This window comes from Moschus berezovskii, chromosome Y (genome assembly GCF_049115385.1).
Source record: "Moschus berezovskii isolate FMDL1 chromosome Y, NW_MosBer_1.0, whole genome shotgun sequence".
Lineage (NCBI taxonomy): Eukaryota > Metazoa > Chordata > Mammalia > Artiodactyla > Moschidae > Moschus > Moschus berezovskii.
This window is the reverse complement of record NC_142489.1, coordinates 1,070,001-1,092,461: the sequence shown is the minus strand read 5'-3', so window position 1 is coordinate 1,092,461 and position 22,461 is coordinate 1,070,001. Positions and strand designations below refer to the sequence as shown.

General features: G+C 37.6%; 1 protein-coding gene across 6 annotated transcripts in view; it reads right to left on the bottom strand.

Annotated features, from left to right (window-relative positions):
* Positions 1-22,461, bottom strand: part of POLA1 (DNA polymerase alpha 1, catalytic subunit) — a 298,535-nt gene that overhangs the window by 48,906 nt on the left and 227,168 nt on the right. The gene's annotated exons all lie outside the window — the stretch shown is intronic.

Below are 22,461 nucleotides of genomic sequence, written 5' to 3'. Positions count from 1 at the left end.
ATTTCTCTCACTGAAAAAAATTATACTGGTCAGTGCTACTCTAGACTACCATTTGAAGCTGGGTTATATCTCAGCTGCTCCACTTAGCACCTGTGAGTTTGGACAAATTAATGAGCCTCACTAATATTTGGTTTTCTTCTTGGTGGATTGAATATGTAATTGTTATCCTAACTCCCTGGGACACTGTGAGGATCAGAGTACCATGAAAAGGTTAGCTGCTAGTAAGTTGTATATTTTTATGTGATTTGTACTTTATGAAGGTGACTTTAATCTTTTTGCATTTTTAAGATGAGTTAGATGTTTTTTTTACTGCTTAAAAATCCCAAGTTTTATGGCCCCTTCCCTTCCCTTTCTTTTATGGTAAAAAAGAAGAAGAAGAAAGCACACTTCCAGATATATTTAGCAAACAAATGCCTATAGTAGCCACATGAGTAAAAGAAATTAATGAAGGGAGCTGAGGTGGGGTGGTAGCAAACCGGAGAACTCAAGTTCAGTCACAACTGCTTTAGCTGCTACTGGGCTCCAGCCAATTGTTGCCATTCAGGAATGTTGACTTAGTGTAGTCAGATACTGATTTTTGAAAGAAGCCCAGAAATTTGGCTTTTTATATGAAATCTCCAGTTTAAAAAATATTAGCAACTAATAAAAAATGGTAAATATTCTTCAGGCAAATTTAAACACATTTAGAGGTCATATGTGCCCACATCTGTGCTACGTGACCTCTGGTTTCACGGAGCAGCTACACTTCCTTCTCCATCCATGAGTCAAAGCCTCAGGACACTCTTCCAAACAAATGCATGAAATTTATTCCTCACTGTACCTCATGGTGAAACAGAAATGAAATTCACAGTGTTATTTATTTTATACAGATTACTATCCCCAGTATTAAAGTTATTTCTAGGTTACTAAAACATAACACTTAAGGAACTTCACTGGCAGTACAGTGGTCAAGACTCCGAGCTTACAATGCAAAGGGTGCAAGTTTGATCCCTGGTCAAGCAACCAAGATCCCTGAATGCTGAGGGGCAAAACAAAAAACACCCAAAACTATATATAACTTTAAAAACATACATGGGCTTTAAATGCTTTAAGATTATAAATGACCCAAATTTAGAAAATAATTTATGTCCTCTTGAACCAAATGCCCAGAAAAGAAAAAAAGGAAAATGATACAGGAAATTACACTTTTTACTGTAATTAAAGAGAATATTTTTCTTTTTACATTGCTACTCCAGTGGAAAATTACTGGAAATCTGGGGAAGAACTATAATGCTTTATATAAAAAGCCATAGGTCTCTACTGATGAATGAGTTGAGATATTAAAAAAAAATCCTAATTTGGAAAGCTTACTGCTATAAAGCAAAAAAATCTTTTAATAATTCCCCCAGTAATTTAAATGCTGAATACTCAAAAGCCCATTAAATTTAAAAGGTTTCTGTACTGTATATGGGAGCATACACAATTTTTTATTCCAAGTGTATTTAACTGTATTTTATTTTTATCATATACCCACACCAAGGAACCAGCAGTTGCAGCCTTTTTATTCAGTTGATAGTTCAAATATTGTTTCTAATACAAATATATGGTTTATCATGCTTATTTATCACCAACTTGGTACACTTCATAATCGCATTACAACCCCACTGTGTACTGAATACCACTTACAGTTCAAAGTACTCAAGATAAGCACTGTTACTTTCAAGAGAAGATTGGCAGTAATTAAAGGTCTTACTTAGTAGTTGCTGCTAACAACATTTTTAAGGAGCTTTTTTTTTTTTTTAAAAAGAAAGTATTATAGATCTATTTAATTTGGTAATTCTATTGTATTAATGAGATCTATTTTGGACACATATTTTGGGGTTAAAACAAAGATGTGCCAAACTGTTATCAGTGCAGTGAAACAGAATGACATGGAAGTATTTTGTAATTCATCAATGAGAACCATTGAAACATCTGTGGACTACATAGCATAAAACTAAATCATACCTGAACACTAAAAATAATAATAAAAAGAACAATAGTACTTTGCACTTATAGACCACCTTCCAGAGGAATTTCAGAATGCCTTTAAACACATGTTATTTTTTTCTTCTTTGAACAAATAAGACAACTAAATCAAAGAGTAATAATGGTTTGCCCATGCCACAGAGTGAGTCAGTGGCAAACCTGGAATAGATTTTCTAACTTGTTCATTCTCTTGCAATTATATTGTGCAATGATTACTCTGTTAGAGTGTATCCTGCACGTTACACGCAAGACATAGGTTCTTTCCACATTTCATGTGGGCCTACTACTCCCCCCGACTCCGCCCCAGCCTATTAATAATAGGAGTGTTTACAACTGACACTGACATCAAGATGTATGCCTTCCTGCTGCATCAATGAGGGTCCTGTGGGGAGACAAGAACACAGGAGACTACACGCCTCTCAGTCGCCTCCATCTCCCCACCTACACACAGCTGTAGGCATATTAAGATATCATAAAGACTGGTAAAATCAAAGAACAAATTTTGAGCACTGGCAGAAATTCAAAGATGGCAAGGTCATTAAAGAGCTAGAACTGTGAACCACTAGAAAAATCCACAAGCAAAATGGCCAGCTGTTATATCTATATATAGGTTCTGGAGGGCATGCAGAGGGTCTGGGCAGTGACAGTCCTCATGTGATGTCAATCCTTGGACTTCCTGATTCATTCTACTGATAGAGGAGGGTGTTCATTTGATCTATAATGGTTTGAACAAAGAAATATCTAGTCTGGAATTTATGCCAACATTGGAGAAGGAAATGGCAACCCACTCCAGTGTTCTTGCTTGGAGAATCCCAGGGATGGGGGAGCCTGGTGGGCTTCCATCTATGGGGTCACACAGAGTCGGACACGATTGAAGTGACTTAGCAGCAGCAGCAGCAGCTAAGGTGCATGGAATCACAGCTAAATTCTATTAGGAATTATCAGGAAGTAGGTAAATTTGGGTGGAAAATCAAGACCATGGAGTGAGGAGAGGGCATGGGCTAAATGTCTGATGAATGTATAGATGAAACTGTATGGAAAAAGTTTTATCATACAGTCGCAGAGTACGATGGCAAAGAGAAGAGAGGAGGGAGTCAGAAAAGTACTCTATAAACATTACTGTACTCTATAAAAAACAATGTATTATGCTTCTACACTAAAGTATTCTAAAAAACAGTCTCATACTATTTATTAGGTGCCTATCAGAGGCAAGTTGCCACCAGTCACACAATAATGTATCTAGTGTGGTTCCCGTCCTCAGAGTTATAATCTCAAGGGGCAGTGCTTAAGAGCTGCAGGAGTTGGAGGACAAAGCGATCACTTCTAGCTGGGAGGCCTTAAAAGAAGAACAGAATATCAACAGGTAGAGTCAGGATTGAGGTAGGCCATGCAGCTAGGGGAAAACCTCACAAGCAGAGGGACATAGCCGTGGTGGAGTCAAGGACTGCTCAGGGTGGGGTCTAACCTGCAGATGCCATGCAGTTGCTATCTTAATGCTTTTAGGCATAAGGGGGATGGTCTGAAACCAACAGCATGATAAGGCTGATCAGAGACTCTTTTCTAGCTCCAAGACCCCAACGTTGGGAAATGGGGCTAACCAAGCTATTTGTCCTGCCCAGAAACCCAAGGTAAGCCCAAGTATGACTGTGGTGCCCAGACATGTCCTTCTAATACCTTCAGGACTACCACCTGGTCCCAGACTCTTTGGGTGACTGGCAGCAATGTGAAACTGCAAAGGGCTAATCTACGAGGACTCAGCCAGCTAAGCCCAAAGGTAAGGCAAAGGTGACAGCAGGTGGGAAAGGTCCCAGAAATCCCAACTGTGGAGATGCCCAAATGCCAGGGTTAGAATACTTCTTAGTCACCCATCTAATCTCTTTGAGGACTTTCTACCCTCCACAGTGGCCCTTACCTAATTTCATGACATAAGTTAATGTTGAAAATAACCTGTGCGTCTACCAATTTTGCTGAAAAGCATTTATCTTCTTTCATTACCAAAAAAAACAGTTTCTTCCAGCTTACTTTTCCCTAGCCCATTTTCCCCCTTCACTTTATTCTCAAATGCTATATTAGGTGATAGAACATCATAAATGACTCCCTTATCTAGGAAATAATTCATGTGCTTGATTTAATTTCCTTTCTACTGTCTATTTAAATTGTTATCTAGATGCCACCCAATCTCTCTTTCTATATCAAAGTCAAACTTGATACCTATTTGACAAGAAGCAGTATTAAAGTCTGAAGAGTTTAACTAACTCTGAGATTCTCAATACTACAGATGTGCATCAGAGTCTCTGTGGGGCTTTTTAAAATACATAGTCACTGGAGCCCCATCTCAAACCTACTGAACCAGGTGTTTGGTGGTGGCATCTGAACACCTGTCATTTTAAAAGGTATAAAAGATACATTTCAGTTGTTAAGAAGTAATGTGCTAAAGTATATGATTAAGGAACTTGGTTTGGCCACATTTCTACACACAAGTACAACTATTTTTTATCCTCCCTAGAAAACAGACAACAGTTATTACTGATAAGGGAAATATGTGAACAACATGGAAATGATTTGTGGATTATTCATGTTTCAATCCCTCCCATTAGTATTGATAGTGAGAAGTATATGACAGTTATCACAATTGATTTTAAGCTCCTTAAGAGTAGAAACATGTCTTTTTCATACTGTAATCATCTAACAATTAAGAATGGACCATTTAAAACACATCTGGTATTGTGCCAGAGGCTGGGGATACAAATACAAAAAACCATGGTCACTGAGAGGCTTCAGAAATCAATTCAGATGGAATGTATAAGAGTAATAATAAGTACTGTCACAGTGGTTTGGATAAAGTGTTATTCTCAGAAATAATAAAACCAAGTGAAATTCATTGCATGTTTACTATGTGCCTAGCCCTATTCTATGCATTCTAGATATCACTCTGTTTCTGTATCGTCCCATTTAACATGAACCTTACAAGGCAGGCACTATTTTCCTCCGGGCTGTACAAAGGATATGCACAGGGTAGGTTACATGACCCAAAGTTACTTATCTAGGAAGAACTAGAAAGTCAAAACTTGAACTGGACATTCTCACTTCAGAAAGTAGACTTTTAATACTATTTTTCAGGAGCCTAGGTCAGTGCCCTTGGTGCTCAAAAAACTCTAGCAGAAGGAAGGAACAAACAGCAAATATTTACAGAGTGCTCCCACAGTGTGCCTGAAATCTTTCTCCCTAAGGCTCCTGAACACTACAGGCTAAAACCTATGATTATCTGTATGCTTCTTTAAAAGCTTAGGCAAAAGACAAATATATCTTTTCCTCCACTTCAGTAATGGGATCAGAAGTTACGTTTCCATAGCTAACCCTTAAATAGATCCCTTCATGTCTCTGCTCTTCTAGTTCCAATGAGCTTACATCATTTGGAAGCCAAACTAAAAATGACATTTCCAAGACATTGCTTTCAAGAATTTCCCACATGTCCTAGCATGTTACAGTGACACTGCTGCAATGAGGAAGAAATTTTCTTAGAATTAGGTGAGAGGGGACAAATCTAAAGATGCTATTTCAGGTTGAAAGAAGGAAAAAAAGTTTCTTGATTCAGGGCTAAGGGTTGCTGCCAACAGCTTGTTTTGTTTTCAAAGATCAGCACACAAAAGTTTCACAGAGCTGGAAGGAAAAGATTTGGATGCTAAGTTAGATGGGGGTTGTTGGGGGGGCAAGATTCCCATCATTCCTTTGGGAGCAGTAGAAAAATAACAAAACCTCTATAAAAGAGATGAGCAAGTCTGCTGTGAAAGGAATGACCCCTCACATATAGGGAAAGTAATTTGCATCTACAGATCTCATTGGTATAAACGACCTCCTTCAAAGAGTGAAAACCTCAATGGAAAGCCACTATATACCCATGAAAGGCTTTGCCGGCTATTTGTTGAGCTGTATACAGACTAACAAACAGGAGTGGTTAACCTGGTGCACCATGCACTATAGAGATATTTTTTTTAAGTAGGCTTAATCAGCTAATCTTGTTGAGATTTCTCTCATACTACTGATTTCTTATTCTCAAAATAAATTAAGAGGCTTCATTCAAAATTCCCTGTGGTCTACCAGCTTGAGTTTGTTGGGTGTCTTTGATTGTCTCTTGTCTTTAGATTCCCTGCCTTGTCTCTTTAGATTTTGCTGTGCCCTTTGGTATTTCCCGTTAGTCCACGTCTGGAATAGCTAATTACACAGTAGCATAATTCCTGCCCGTACAGCAAGGAACAGCAGAACCTTGCTAATTCACACCAATAACTGAAAGACTCCTGTGTAAGTTACTGAATTATGCAAATGAGCAATAAGTGAAGAAAGATGATTCAAAATTGTATTTCATTCATTTATTTTGACAAGTGTAGTTTAGTCTTAATTATTTTGAAAATTTCTTTGTAGCATACTAATAAATTTACTGTGGCATATTTGTTAAAAGTGATAAAGTCTTTACTAAGAGAGACCACTGTGTGCTCTGCTGGATAATTTCCTGAAGACAGGCTTAGTTCAGACCCTCTCTTTTATCTTGGATTTCACTGACTTTTCAGCATCTATTTTTTTGTAAGATAATATATAACATACCAATAAAATACAGGAATAATTTTAGGAAAAAACATTTACTACATAAAACAGATCCTATGTATATCTAAACTTTCATAATGATGATAGTTAAAAAATTAACCATGCTTCAAGGAAAACACTTTTTTTTTTCCTCTGGTCATAATGCTAATAGGATTTTATTTTTATCTTTTACATAAAACTAATTCCAAAAAAAATCCCCACCCTAATTCCATCTGTCATTCATCTTTTTAAATTCCTATTTCTGATTTGTTTTGTTTTGTCTTGCCATACGTCTTTCTTTTAAAGTTAACGATGTCTGTTTTAAGGTAAGTGAATATATCACAGTATGTAACGTTTTCATGTCAAAATACTTACATTATTATATCTAAGCTAAATTATTTAAGATAGGAAAACACTTTGATACACTTCTGACAGATGAATCTTGCAGGATGGAGTCAACTTCTTTCAAAACAGCACCACTGGTTATAGTGGGGAGTGAAGAGCGAACAGCTTTCCAGCTTCCAGTCTTGGGTTTTAAGCTCCACATAGAACAGTCTTTTAATAAGTTCTTTTTGACTAAACCTCCAATTCAAATGTGTTTTAAAAATCATCATGCATTTGTCAACTGAGGTTATTTGATTTATAAAAAGCTAGATCAGCAATAGAGCACTTAAAGAATAGAGGGAAAGACAAAACTTAAGTCCCAAACTACATGCCAGCATCTGGCCTATTAAAATCTCATCTGCTCTTGAAGGCCCAATTCAGGTTCCACCTCCACTGGGAATCATTTCTGGAGCTAAATGTGGGACAGCCTGCAGCACTTCACACCCCCTCTATTTGCCTTCGCCTTCAGGTCAAAGTTTCCCTACCTTGAGCAGGGCAGCTTGACAGTGCAAAGAAGGCTAGACTCTCATACCCTGCAGCTTTGCTACCTCGGGAGAGTCATTTCATCTCTTTCAGGTTATTTTTTCATCTGAAAAATGTTACTTTATCTAATAGGTAATGTAGAAGACAATGGATGTTAATGTTCTCCGTAAAATATAAAGTCCTTAAAAAAGTAGGCACTTAGAGGGCGAATGCTTGAATAAAAATGATTAGAAGTATTATAACCTCTAAAACAGGAGCAAGGTCTTGGTTGTACCTGGGCCCTTTACATATCACACAAGGCAGAGACTCAACACTCATGGAATGAATTTTGGCGGGATGGGGTGTGAAGCAAGGAGAAACAGAAAAACCAGACTTACAAACCTGCTTTGGTGATCTTACTTGTGGAGTTGGCTTTTATAATAAGTTATTAAAACAAGAAAAGTATGTCAGTATCTAAACTGGCCTGTAAACCTATCTTTTTGTGAGCAGAGCTGATTTAAGCCTTAAAGCTCTAAGGGATGGTACTATGGCGAATAGGTTTCCCAGGGCATTTACAGGGGAGAGTGCAATGAACATTAATTTATTTGAACTCGATGATAGACTACTAATTCTGTCTAGTTACTGTCCTGCTGGCCATAAGGTAAGAGAATGCTGATGGGTCGGAATAAATTCATGACAACTATAAAAAGAACTACTCTAAGACTGTGTCAAACTGATGATGGGTCTTCTTTGTATACGAGAGTTTGTATTTATTATATGGACATGACAGTGCAGCATAACAGAATAAATGGATGCTGACTAATCACATGCAAACAACACCACATCTGGGCCTGGGGCTACTGAGTAACTGAAGATAACACAGGGACACAAGTAAACTTTAAAAGTTATGGTTGAAGCTCTTAGACAATTATGGAAAACTTAAAGAATTACAGATGATAATGAAAACAAAGTCAGTTTTTGTGAAAAGCAAGAAAGTAAAGCAAATCAAAACCAAACACACAAAAAACCCCAGTTGGTTTAAACATTAAGTCAGGTTAAAAACTAAATATGTGCTGTAGTCAGAAAGGTGAGGGCCAAGCAAAAACACTTCACTGTTAACCATTAGAGGCTATTCTGATATGGCACATGCAATTGGTAAAAAAAAAAAAAAAAAAATTAAGAAGGTGCATGAAAGGCAAGTGATGTCTCTCACAAACATAAAATGAACAGAAACACTTCTGAGAAGAAATGCTATCACCACAGAGATAAGGCAAATAAGAAATGATAGAGACATTAAATTCTGGGCCAAGTAAATGAGCAAGATTCCCAAGAGGAAAAGAATATGCAATTTAAAAATAATCCCAAACTACTAGAGAAAAATACCAGAGTCAGAATGAACCTGTTTAAATCCCAAATATCTCTGAGAGCATGAAACAATTCTGGATGACTTTAAATTCTCTAATTTGCTTGAAGCAAATGGGACTTGTGTTTGCATATATTTCATTGACTTTTTTTGGTTTAAAGTCACATTTATTACAAATTTTAGATGGCATTAAAAAGTCATAAAGTCAATAGCTGATAAAACCACAAAGGGTGATTCTTTAGAAAGATTTAAGAACAACAAAAACAACAAAGGGAATGCCATATGCTTTTAAGACTACAGATCTTTTAATACTTAAAACTGCATTTTTAAAATAAGTAGTGTTATACATTTTAAATGGCTGATTCAATACATTTCTAGCAAAAAGCACTAATTTTGAGAGGAATAAAATTTAGTTTAACTATATCTAACCCAAGTGCTTTACTTAGCTTACGTTATAACAGATTACTATAGATGTTATACAAATATCGATAACTCACTATTCCTGAAACTTAAGTACAATCTATCTTGACAGTTAAAAGGACCTACTCTCTTCTCTGCCATGAGTATTATAAGCCTTTTTCTCCTAATTAATCTGCAATTAATTCAACCAACCTCCAATTAGTCTTATACAACATTACCCTACTTAGACAATAAAGCAGTCTCCAGACTGGGTTTTAAACCTGGGCTAAAATAGACTCTTACAGACCAAAAATGGCTCTGAGATTTCTCTTTGTAGTATAATTTAGATGTCATATCTAATTTGCTGTCATGACTATTGTTTCACTGTGCAATTTGTATGTCGCTTTGAATGGTAAAGACATCAGAGCTTTATTGAATTAAACCTTCTGTCTTTATTTAGGGTCTGATGTTACATGTTTATGCGTGTATGTTTATGTCTCAAAAGCTCCTTTTGACATTACGTAATAGTAGAAAAGGATTATGCTTTTTTGGTATCTTTGCTCCAAACTTGGTAAATATAAACACAAATGGGAGGAGGTGGTGGTGGTGGAAGCCCTCTTTAAACAAAAGAAACAATTTTAAATAACAATAATAATATTATTGTTATTTTAAAGACTGAGATAGCTAAATAAGCCATTCACATTATAGAATCATAGAGGGCCTGGCTGTTTTATAACTTTAATGCCTTGTTTGTCGATTCTATTAACCAACTGTTTCCTTAGAATTGCCTTTTTTATTGATAGTTTTTGTGATGCTACCTCAAATATAAGATATTATTCTTATCACAATTCCATGAACACAAAGAAACACAAATGCTCCCTGGCTTTAATTCATAAGGAACAAGGGTCATCTTACCTAGATTGCAATACTCAGTTTAGTGTTAGTCTGTTTGTAACTGTCCTTCTCCCGGCCTTTGAGTTCAAGTTCTAACCTAAAATCAGGACTAAGACTCACCATGGAAAGCCTCCCAGTAGACCACTGGAATAGCCTTTTAAGTAATTTTTAGTGCATGGAATTTCATAAAGTTTTTACTAGATAATTACACTTCCTGATTTTGTAATTAGTGGAAGTACATGCAATTACATAATAATTATGATAGTAATTACGTAATTAAGATGTATAATTATGTAGTAAAAAACATCATGGAAATAAAACCATCTACTGTGTAAGCACAATACATTTTAAAAGTAAATTCACTAGCTCAACTGTTTAAAAATACTTTTCTTCAAAATAAAGTGATTAGCTCACATTATCGTCTAACTGCTTGAAAATGGTTTAATATTTTTTCCTCATTGGTGATAGAAGTATATATATTTAAAGTACATGAAAAAAATCTTAGATTTTCCCCACTTTCAAACACTTGAAAAATGACAGTATGTTTTGCAAATGAAGACCATCAACCATAGCAGCACCACCTAGATAATGCCCTCGCTTATGCTGCTATACTCGTCAAAAGGGACGAAGAACTTGCCACTGAAAGGACATACTAGGAAAAGATTTTATACAACTCCTAACACATTTGTAATCACATCATGCTTGTGAGCTTATTTCTACATAAAAGTGCAAAACTTGAGTGCATATTTACGGTGGGCTTAGAGAAAAGGCATGCTATTAGAATCCAGAAGTTTGTTGTCCAAATACACAGCAACTTTGTCATATAAAACTTTCGCTGTCTTAAAGAGGATGACATAAAATACACAAAGACATCTCCACTACTGGCAAAGCAACTATGGTGACAGTTTCCTGGAAAATGTAGTTTTTCTTCTGTCACACTGTAAAGTTGTCTTTAGTTAAACAACGAAACAAAAACAAAACTGGCAGTATTGAGAGAGAAAAGCAAAGCAGTATGAAGGGGCTCCAGTCTGCCACAGGAAAACATCAACTTTGTCATTCTTGTATTGAGCGTAAAAATACAACAGGAAAGTCAGCAACAGTAAGGAAAATTCCAAAGCAAATTTTGCAGTACCAAAATTAAGAAATAAAATCTTGGTTTCACCTCAAAAAATTCTAGTTCAATACCTTAAAATCTTTACAAGCATGCTGAATCAAGGCTGTCATGAGGCCCAGAATGTGGTGACTGGGGGAGACTGCTCTGGGCATATACAAAGTGGCCCTTGTATGAAGTGGCTGTAGAGCTACATTCCAGTTTTCTCTTTTATAAGCCACTCATCTTGAGAAGCTGCAAGCCATTTTGAAAATCTTAATTTACTTCCCCCTTGTTCCATCTAGTTAAGAAGAAAAAAAGTGGAAGAACTCCTGATTTCCTGCTTTTCCCCACTCTCCTAGGTCTGCTAAGGTTACTATAATTTTAAGCTTAATTACAGAATATACTTTGGAAGACAAGGCTGTCATACCAATTCCACCTCAAACCTGGCTAGGCCTTCTATATTCTGCCCATTTGTCATTTTAAAGTTTTGCCAAAAGGATGCTCCCAATCAATGGATGAATAGGATGGAAGTAGGCTTTAGTTACTAAGAGGGGAGAATGTCTTAAATCAGTGCTTCTCAACATTTAATATGCCCAGAAATCACCTGGGAATCTTGTTAAAATGTAGATACTGGTGCAGGAAGTTTGGGGAGGACCTGATATTTTACATTTCTAACAAATTCCCATGTGATGCCTATGCTACTGCTATACTGATCACACTTTGAATAACAAGGTGTTAGAATTGACATGGAAAATAATGCAGGGAGAAAAAAGCTGACCTGGGTTCGGTGGTATGTTATTTTTTCCCTCAACTGCTAAATTATTGGAATCATTATTTCAAGTTGAATAAAACATTTCTTTGTAAAATTTCCACTCTTATAATTTGCTTCCTGTTACAAAAGCAGTACATGTCCATCTTATATAAAGAAGAAAATAAAAATTATCCATAATTTACTTGAGAGTCCCTCGTACTGCAAGGAGATCCAACCAGTCCATTCTAAAGGAGATCAATCCTGGGTGTTCATTGGAAGGACTGATGCTAAAGCTGAAACTCCAATACTTTGGCCACCTCATGCGACAAGTTGACTCACTGGAAAAGACTCTGATGCTGAGAGGGATTGGGGGCGGGAGGAGAAGGGGACGACAGAGAATGAGATGGCTGGATGGCATCACCGATGCTATGGACATGAGTTTGAGTGAACTCCGGGAATTGGTGATGGACAGGGAGGCCTGGTGTGCTGTGATTCATGGGGTCGCAGAGTTGGACATGACTGAGCGATTGAACTGAACTGAACCCACAGGTAACAGCTGTAAACAATTCTAGTGTTTCTTATCAATTTTTCTACCGTGTATATAAACTACACATTAGAATCATAATAGTTACTTACTTTGGACTTTAACTCATATTATTAGTATTTCTCTAAGTCATTAAACATTGAAACTAAGTAATGTCTAACAACAATGAGGCTCCCCTCCCCAAAGCTCAGGGTTATATGAGCCATTTTTTCATTCATCAAAATTCTTTGTTTCTACAGTCACTCCCTAATCATAAATTGTTCTAAACTACCATGTTAGTGTCTCCCCTGATAAAAAATTCACTTAAACTAATGAAAGGAACAGGGTGGCAAGAAAAAGGACCTCCCTGCTCTCAAAACCTCAGATCTTTTTTTTTTTTTTTTTTGCAGCAGAACACAGCATGTGGGCTCCAAGTTCCCACCAGGGATGGAAACCATGTCCCCTGCAGTGGAAGTGTGGAGTCCTAACCACTGGACCACCAGGGAAGTCCCATCAGATCATATTTTATCCATAAGAAAATGAAACAAAAGGAAAATGGACTTTAAGCCACCCATTTCAAAACCGGTTTCTGTAATGAAAATTGTTTTTCATAATTATGAAAAATATAATTTTGTAAGCAAATTAGTGCTTAAATGAAATTCTACCTTTACTTTTCCATGTATTTGGTAGATATGAATTGTTTTGTGTGTGCTCTGGTATTATTTATTAAAAACACAGAAAAGGTCCATTTCTAAAATTCAGTGAAATAGCCCATGGGCTTAAAAAAGTGACATAAGAACTGAATCAGACAGGGTGTCTGACACAGCCTTGTAAGGCTTTAACAAAGTAAATTCTAAGAATGCCAACTGGTTTAGAGAGGACTCCAGCGGCTTTTTGCTACTTTATGTATTTCAGACTTCTAGCAATGATATATAACTCTTTTGCTTTCTCTTTAGTAGTTAGGAATAGCAGTGTCTTAAGACCCTCAGAAAACTTCAAATTCCTATATGCACTAAACCATATAATTTTTTCCATACAATTCTTATTTTCTGGCAAAAAAACCCCCACAAAACCCCAAAACACATTTTTAGACTCCTTAGCTTTTAGTTGTTATCTCTCTTTGGAGTCCCACTTTCCACAATGTAATACATTCATTACCACTTCATGAGTGTAACTATTTGGCTGATGGTGAGCAGAGAACAGGACTCTGTGGCAGTATGGATGAGGGGCAGTCACCCAGGCTCACTCATTAGTTAAGTGAATTGACATTCTTTGATTCAATTCAAATTTGGCATCAGCAAAATGAGAGCTAGGACATCACTCAACTTCAGTTTCACTTGCAAAGAGCTGAAATGACAGACATTAAATCCGAAAATGTCAAGGAACTTTAGTGACATTAATTTATGGCACACATGAATCATGTGAGCAATAGATGTATTATTGTATGGTTTTAGAACTTTCCAACACACTGCCATCCATTCATGGACAGAATTGCTTCCTAGGACTCATTACTCCACAGTTCTCAAGTTCTCAAAGTGCTTATGTGGCCATATTTTGAGCTAAGAATTCCTTCAACAAATATTTAGTTAGCTGGCTCACCCATGGGCAAAGCACAGATCAACAGGGTACGACCCTTTGGCTCCATGAACTCAGTGGAAGAGAAAAAACCAATCCAGGACAAATCCTATGAGAAGGGCACTCACAGGGTGCTATGGGAATGCAAAGGAAGGAAGCGTATACTACATTCAATTTCTTCATTGACATAATGGGGCATGATCCACTGTTACCTCGTGGGGCTGCTGTGCAGACCCATGCTGGACATCTGAAAGGAAGATAGGAAACTACATAAAGTACCTTACATAGGGTGAACGTAATTCTGGTGACACTAACAAAAACAACAAATACGTACAGGCTTAACCGTCACGTATAAAGGAAAGACAAAAGAAGAGCAATGGTAACAAGAAATGGAAAGTTTAAGAAAAAAAAACCAGCAAAGCAAGGAGGTGAGGAAAAAGCTTGAGAGAAGTCATTGGGAATTTCACCATACTGAGAGAAGCAAGGAACACAGCCCCTGAAAGGGACTATCCAGTAGGCTGTGGCCCTCAGGCTGCCCATGGCCCTCTGCAAGAAACAGGGGTGACCTGAACAATAGTCTTTCTAGACCTAAAGAGACTTCATTGAGAAATAAGTCTTCCTAACAGATGCTTTTCAAAAGCCCACAGGTAAAGCACCATCCTTTTGTTAACATTTATGCTATAGCTTCAATTCCTTTCTTCAACACAGAGTCCTAAATCCTGGTGTCCCTATTCTGGCAGAGACAAATGCAACATGTAAAAATTTCACCAAGAAGACCATGTGTTATGGGTTGAATTGTATCTCTTTCACCCCTAAATTCTTATCGAAGAGGGGTTAAAGTCCTAACCCCCAGCACCTCAGAATGTGACGATATTTGGAAATACACCCTTTAAAGGGCTAATTAAGTTAAAACGGGACACAGAAAGGTACAAAGAGAGGACCATGTGAAGACTGGATGAAAATAGCCATCTACAAGCCAAAGACAGAGGCCTCAGAAGAAGCAACCCTTCTGATACCTTGATCTCAGGCTTCTAGCTTCCGGAACAGTCTGAAAATACATTCTGTTGTTTAAGCCATGCAGTCTGTGGTACTGTGTTGTGGTAGGTGCAGCAGACTAACACACCATCCTCCTACAAATAGCTGACACACAGAATAAGAGGAGATAAGAATCTGATAAGACAGAACAGGAACAAAGAAAGTGGTTTTTCTGTTTTTGCTTTTAGGAATAAGGAAAAATCAAACATTAAAGTGAAAAGGCAATTAGAGTTCAAAAGAATAAAAAAACAAGCCACTGCTGCTAAGTCGCTTTAGTCGTGTCCAACTCTGTGTGACCTCATAGACGGCAGCCCACCAGGATCCCCATCCCTGGGATTCTCCAGGCAAGAATACTGGAGTGGGTTGCCATTTCCTTCTCCAATGCATGAAAGTGAAAAGTGAAAGTGAAGTTGCTCAGTCGTGTCTGACTCTTAGCGACCCCATGGACTGCAGCCTACCAGGCTCCTCCATCCATGGGATTTTCCAGGCAAGAGTACTGGAGTGGGTTGCCATTGCCTACTCCAAACAAGCCACAGATTGGGGCAAAATATCTGCCAGAGACACATTTGGTAAAAGATGGTTATCCATCAGGGTCTTAAAGTTTTCTGCATGCTGCTGCTGCTGCTAAGTCGCTTCAGTCATGTCTGACTCTGTGCGACCCCATAGATGGCAGCCCACTAGGCTCACCCATCCATGGGATTCTCCAGGCAAGAACACTGGAGTGGGTTGCCATTTCCTTCTCCAATGTGTGAAAGTGAAAAGTGAAGTCACTCAGTCGTGCCTGACTCTTAGTGACCACATGGACTGCAGCCTACCAGGCTCCTCCGTCCATGGGATTTTCTAGGCAAGAGTACTGGAGTGGCTTGCCATTGCCTTCTCCGAAGTTTTCTGCATACAGGTCTTTTATTTCTTTGGGTAGATTTATTCCTAGATATTTTAGGAGAGGGTGAAACAAATAGAGAAGAGTAGCCCTGAAACATATACATTTTGATATTTAAAAAAGATAGCTGGTAGGAATTTGCTGTCTGACAAAAACCAGGAGCTCAAACTGGGGCTCTGTGACAACCTAGAGGGGTGGGATTGGGTGGGAGGGAGGGACGTTCAAGAGGGAGGAGACATATGTATACCTATGGCTGATTCATGTTGATGTGTGGCAGAAATGAACACAATATTGTAAAGTAATTATCATCCAGTTAAAAATGAATAAATTTTTTAAAATGATGTGATTTTTAAAAAAAGGTTATGCAAAATATACAAAGAACTCTTAGATAAGAAAACGAACAACTCAATTAAAAATTGGGCCAAAGAAATCTCACCAAAGAAGATATATGAATGGCAAATAAGCATATAAAAAGATGCTCCAAATCATATGCCATTAGGAAAAGGGCGGTTAAAACAACAACGAGATGCCACAACATACCTATTAGAATGGCCAAAATACGAACACTGACAACACCAAATGCTGGGGAGGATGTGGAGCAACAGGAACACCTGTTCACTGCTCAGTGGAAAATAACATGGTACAGTCACCTTGGAATTCAGTTTGTCAGTTTTTTTACAAAATTAAATATCATATGATCCAGCAATTTGTTCCCTGGTATTTACCCAAAAGAGCTGAACATTTATGTCTACACAAAAACCTGCACATTGATTATGTTTACAGCAGTTTTATGCATAATTGCTGAAAATTGGAAGCTACCAAGATGTCCCTCAGTAAGCTAATTGATAAATAAACTGTGATATATCCAGACAACAGAATATATCTATTTTTACACCTTTTATTTTGTCTTGTATAGCTGATTAACAAACAACGCTGTGACAGTTTCAGGTGAACAGTGAAGGGATTCAGTCATACATATACATGTATCCATTCTCCCCCAAACCCCCCTCCCATCTAGGCTGCCACATAACATTGAGCAGAGTTCCATGTGCTGTACTGTAGGTCTTGCAGGTTATTCATTTTAAATACAGCAGTGTATACACGTCAATGTCAATCCCAAACTACCTAATTATCCCTTACCCCCATCCTTCCCCCCAGCAACCATTTATTTGCTTTCTAAAAGACAAGAGAATATTTTTAGTGCTAAAAATGAAATGAGCTACCAAGTCATGAAAAGACAGAGGAAACTTAAAATGCATCTTAGTAAGTGAAAGAAGCCAATGTGAAAAAGCTACATCCTATATGATTCCAATCACACTACATTCTGGAAAAGGCAAAACTATGGAGACAGTAAAAAAAGAAAAAACAAACAAAAAAACCCAGCTGCTGCCAAGGGGTAGCAGGGAGAGAGGTGACTAGGAGAAGCACAGAGGATTTTTAGGGCAGTGTCTGATACTATTAGGTTGGTGCAAACATAATTGCGGTTTTGGACCTTGACTTGTAAATCATTATGTGTGTTAGTCGAGCCATTGTGTCAGACTCTTTGCAACCCCATGGAATCTAGCCTGCCAGGCTCCTCTGTCCATGGGATTCTCCAGGCGAGAATACTGGAGTGGGTTGCCATTCCTTCTCCAGGGGATCTTCCCAACCCAGGGACTGAACCCGGGTCTCTTGCACTGCAGGCGAATTCTTTACTGTCTGAGCCACCAGGGAAGCCCACTTAAATCATTATAACTAGACTCAAACACATCTTTATTAATCAAAATAGGAACCATTACAATCAACCCATTTTTGCCAACGAGAAATGTTTGTTTATTCCTGTAGTGTAAATATCCATGCTTCAGGATTTGACAAACTCTTGGAAAGCATTTTCTGCCTCCTGCTGGCTGTGGAAGCATTTTCCCTGCAAAAGTTGTCGAGATGCTCGAAAAAGTGGTAGTTGGCTGACGAGGGGTCAGATGAATATGGCAGATGAGGCAAATTTGTTCAACTTTGCAGCTGTGCATCGTATAGTCGGGTGTTGTCGTGGAGAACTGGGTCCTTTCTGTGGACCAATACCAGTTGCAGGCGTTGCAGTTTTTGGTGCATCTCACTGATTTGCTGAACCTGCTTCTCAGATATAATGGTTTCACCAGGATTCAGAAAGCTGTAGTGGATCAGACGGGCAGCAAACCACCTAACAGTGACCATGACCTTTTTCTGGTGCAAGTTTGGCTTTGGAAAGTGCTTTGGAGCTTCTTCTCAGTCCAACCATTGAGCTGGCTGTCACCAGCTGTAGTACGCAATCCACTTTTTATTGCACATCACAATTTAATCGAGAAATGACTTGTTGTGTAGAATAAGAGAAGATGACACTTCAAAACAATTTTTTTTAAATTTTTGGTCAGTTCATGAGGCACCCACTTACTGAGTTTTTCACCTTTCCCGTTTGCTTCAAATGCTGAATGACCATAGAATGGTTGACATTGAGTTCTTTGGCAATTTCTCGTCTAAGAGGATCAGCTTTGATGATGGCTCTCAATTTGGTCACTGTCAACTTCCAACGGCCAGCCACTATGCTCCTCATCTTCAAGGCTCTCATCTCCTTTGCAAAACTCCTTGAACCACCAGTGCACTGTACGTTTGTTAGCAGCTCCTGGGCCAAATGTCCTGTTGATGTTGCAAGTTGTTTCTGCTGCTCTACGACCCATTTTAAACTCAAATTAAGAAAATCGCTCAAATTTACTTTTGTCTAACATTATTTCCACAGTCCAAAATAAATATAAATAGCAAGTAATAAGTCATTGGGATTCCCTGGTGGCTAAGACAGTAAAGAGTCTGCCTGCAATGTGGGAGACCCAGGTTCAATCCCTGGGTCGGGAAGATCCCCTGGAGAAGGAAATGGCAATCCACTCCAGTATTCTTGCCTGGAAAATCCCATGGACAGAGGAGCCTGGCAGGCTACAGTCCATAGGGTCACAAAGAGTCAGACACAATTGAGCGACTCAAAAAAAGCAAGAAATGTACATTAAAATGATGTATGTAACATAACCACATTTATTAAGAATGTATTCCAATATCAAATGGCAAATTTCAACAATGCAAAAACTGTAATTATTTTGCACCAATCCAATATAATGGTGGATACATGTCATTATATATTTGTGTAAACTCACAGAATGACTGAGTGAGCCCTAAGGTAAAGTATGGACTGTGGGTGATAACAATGTGTCAATGTAGGTTCAGCAAACATCCCACTCTGCTGGGTGATGTTGATAATGAGGAAGGCTGTGCATGTGTAGGGGCAGGAGATACATGGGGAATCTCTATATCTTCTGTTCAGTTTTGCTGTGAACCTACAACTGTGCTAAAAAGTAAAGTCTATATTAAGAAAGGCAGTTAGTGGATCCCTTTCTTTGCTTCCAAAACAATTTGACCACGTCAATGGTTTATCACACTCAGCTACAGTTGAATTTTTGTGTCTGCAAAGGGCTCTTAGCTTCTCTAGGGCAGGGAGCATTTGACCATCTTTGTTTTTCTGACATTTAGGATGGTATTCAACAAATAATAGGAAATATATATGTACTGTTTTTATCGCTGCTGAATAAATGAAAAAAGGCTCAGTTGAGAAAAGTCAGACTCTTTTTCTTCCTTTATTTTTAAGCAGACTTAGACAACTGGGCAAAGATTTGAATTGATTCATGTCTCCCTCAAACAGTTCACTTATCCCTACTCAGGCCAAGGCCCCCCTGGGATGAGGCAGCCAAATGGGACCATTATGTGCTGCCACCATGGAAATGGATTTTTACTTCATATACTGCCACTATGTTCCTCTAAAACTTTTGGATCTATTATTCCATCTGTGTACATTCTGGAGCAGTTACAATAATAATGCCAAGCCCCAAAGAAATAAGATTTTTAAAATGTTATGTATTTATAGTGAATGTGTAGTAAATGCTTCACCACACTGAAAAACAGTTCCTTATCATCTTAAAGGAAAGGTAAAAATACCAAATGGGGTTAATTCACATTATGGACTAATGGCCTGTAAACCTTCCTTTGAAAAGCAAAGCACAGGAAAAAGCTTTGACAAGAGCTACTTTTCACCATAAAAATAAACCTCTTTCCAATAATTTGTATGTGATTTTCCTCCCAAGTCAAACTGACAAGTTTCAAACGCAGATTAAAGCCACCATCCAGTTACAACCCTCAAAATATGGGCTTTATAATGGAAATGGTAAAACTATTTTAGTGAAGGAAATGTTGCTAGGTACCAAGAGTAAAGGAGAGTCTATGGTAAATACTTTACACGCCAGTTTCAGGACACTGTTGACAGACAATACTTAGATTCCATTCTCAGTAATATAATTGTGTGTAACTACTGTCATTTTTCACAGGACTTTTGATGTTAACATCTATTGGTGTTCTGGCCTTGGTCCAAATTGAGTAAATTTATTTGCCCTCTGGATCCCACAGATTTTCAATTTTTTTTAACAGCAAATCTCCCTTGAATAGCTAATCAGAAGACAGCATTTCACTCCAACTCATAAAGTGAGAAGTGAATTTTATATGTGTTACATTAATTTATACTTACGGAAGTTTCCCCTGTAACTAGTTCACCTAGGGACTGTATGAATATTCTTGCTCTTTAATTGTTCCCTATGGATTACAACCTGTGTTCAAATCTCTTCTACTTAGAACCTATCCAAATCATGTGTTCAGAATTGTTTGGGGGGACTTTCTAAAAAGTTGAGCTTCTTAAATTTTATCCCATACCTTCTGAATTAGAAATTCTGGGTGTAGGAGCCATGGATTTATATTTTTACATGTACCAGGTGACTCTTAGGTAAGAGCTTATCAAATGTCATTTGTTAGGAAACCTGTGCTCTTGGACCATGGCATGACCTAGCCTTTCATTTATATCCCACCACTTATAAATATACTATCACCACTGACCATTACTAAATTATCCAAATTCCTTCATTCCAAAGATGAATTTAGGAATAATAAATAAGCAGAAGATCAAAGGAAAAATAGTTACACTAATTAACACTCCATAAAGAAAGCAAAAGGATCTTGAAACGTTTAATGAAGTTCTTTCTGTCAGACATCCATTTTGTACCCTTCTTTTTCTTTATTTTCTTTATCCTTCTGATATGTAAAAGAGCAAGTCAGTAATTCCATGCCGTTTTGGCTCTGAACTCCTGAATAGTGTATTTATTAGAAGCAAATGACCAAAAAAAAGTCCCAATTCTTAAACTTGTGAAACAGAACTAAATAGTGTGAGTATACAGATTCTATCAACACCTCTCCCTTTTTGCCAAGCAAGAATTTTGTAAGTGATTACTCTGTTTCATCCTTTTTTCCAGGAAAGCAACATACACTCCTCCATGTTCTCTAAAAAGCAAGGGTTAAGTTTCCAATGACTTTACAGATCACTTCTACAAGTCTCCAAGTCACTGGGCCTTCTGAAAACTGCTCATCATTCAGCCCTTCAGATAAGAATTTTGGAAATGTCTGGAAGAGGAATCTATCCCCTAGGAATCTAAGAATATCTAGGGACCAATTTGGATTCAGAAAGAAGTAAAAGGGGATCAAGTTCTAATATACAGATACCCAGAAAGAGGTAACAAACCTGACAGAAACAGACAAGGTACTCATCAAACAGTACTTAATTCTCTAAACGCTTAAGGCCTTTAAGGAAAGATCCTTGGAGGTAAAACAGAAACACTTATTGTTGATATGCAAATAAACATGGGCTAAACGACACCAATCATGAAAGAAAGTTCAAAAACCTAGTTACTAATGGATTAAAGGAGTTTTTTCTCTTATATAAATTTAATTTATATGTATGTAGATATACAACTTTATATAATAAATTTTCTCTTATAAATTTAATTAATTCACTGAAAATAAGCTGTGGAGATAGCCCAAGGTGTTGCTGAACAGCTAAAGACAAGACACTAATATTTGAAAATCTCCATCAGTCATAAAGTATTTTATATTCAAAGACAGAAAAAACAAGTAAGTCAAGGCATTTAAAAAAAAATTTTTTTAGCCTATCTTGTAAATGGAAGAACTGAAGTCAATTATGACTAGAACAGAAGAGTTAAGACCAAATCAAGGGCACGGTGATTCTTATGTGAGGAAATCCAGAAGTATTTGTAGGTTACTATATGTCCTTGAGGTTGCCTCTAGCCCTGGCACTGACCAACAAAATGTTGCTGATGTTCAATGGCAAACAACATAAATACTCTATAGGTAACTAATACAAAAAATGTGTAAACTCACCTTTTTTTAATATTTTACAGGTAATAGAAAAGTTGTCAATGTGATTTTCAGGTAGGAGAAAAAAAACCCAAGCACTTGTCATGACATTTTCAAATACTTTAAGTTATGTAACAAAGCTTTTCTCAGACCTATTAAGCCCCACAGTGCCTGCAAGTCTTGTGTAAGACACAGGCAGCACCTGATAATCTGGGCTGAGGCATCTATATGCTCTCTTAGGATGGAGTCAATAAAAGAACTCCACCCCAGT